A 1,169-nucleotide genomic window follows, 5' to 3' on the forward strand; every position below is an offset into this window, starting at 1 on the left:
TCTACACAAACGAACATGGTACCAAATCCTTTTCTTTTTTTTTAGAAATTTCCTTATTATTATTTATTAAGCACTAGCTTAATACTGAAGACATTTCAAATCACCAGTCCACAGCTCATTCTTCCCCACCCAAATTCTTAATAAAGAGCTCTTCAAGTAAAGACACACTCTCTTCTGTCTTCTGTATAAAACTTTATGAAATAAAGGCAAAGAAATGTGCGCATCTTGCTGTAAATGCTGCCCACAGCTGTGGAGACAGTGTCTGTCCAAGGCGGTCTTTACTGTACAGGTCTGGAAAGACTCTTGTTCATGAATTGTCTCTTCACAAAGCAAGTCCGCCACTTGTTGGGTTTATCATTCTGATGGTCAAAAACTTTCTCACAAAGTCTCAGTGCAGCCTCTTGCCTCAGCTGTTGTAAGTAGGCCCTCATCACTTCATCTTCCTGTTTGTTTGCAGGTTTGGCGTAAATGGCATTAAGAGGAAAACCAAAGGCTCTCTGGGAATGGGAAAATTAGTGTTTCCCAGTGTATACATTTCTTTCTCGCCTTGGCTTTTAGAATTGCACTTTTGGAGTTTCTTTAGACACCCAGAAATGTAGAGAGTTGTATATATCAAAGTCGTATCGGCTTCATTCTTAATTTCATAGATTTTGAAGAAGACATTGGCCTTAAAGTAATAGATAGCTTCATCCACAATATCTGTATCTTTTGTCTCTCTAGGGGCAGGTCCTTTGAACTGACTTTTGATAGGCAACAGTGCCATGTTTCCAAAGAGTTTGGTGTCAGGGTCTATGAAGGAAGAGAGGTAAGCTGGCATCTTGGAGGCGCCCAGGTCTCAACCCCAATGAAGAGAATCTCCAAATCTTTTACAAATAAATCAATTCACTTAGAGAATGTCTATTTTTCTTTTATTTATTTATTTTTCTATTTTTCTTTTAAAGCTTTGATAACAAATGCATATTTTTGTAAATGACATCTTTATACACTGAAGCATGTCCTTCAAACGTTCATGAGTTGGGGTCTTTACTTCCAGTATCTCAGAATGCAATTTATTTGGAAATAGGATCTTTATAGAGATAATCAGGTTAAAATGAGGTTGTTGGGCGAGCTCTAGTCCAGTATGACTGCTGTTCTTCTAGAAAGAGCAAACAGATATGCACATAGGAAGA

General features: G+C 37.8%; 1 pseudogene; it reads right to left on the reverse strand.

Annotated features, from left to right (window-relative positions):
• Positions 1–278: 278 nt before the first annotated feature.
• On the reverse strand, positions 279–829 carry LOC122427732 (annotated as a pseudogene).
• Between the last annotated feature and the right edge of the window lie 340 nt (positions 830–1,169).

Source organism: Cervus canadensis, chromosome 25 (assembly GCF_019320065.1).
Source record: "Cervus canadensis isolate Bull #8, Minnesota chromosome 25, ASM1932006v1, whole genome shotgun sequence".
In the NCBI taxonomy this organism is placed as follows: Eukaryota; Metazoa; Chordata; class Mammalia; order Artiodactyla; family Cervidae; genus Cervus; species Cervus canadensis.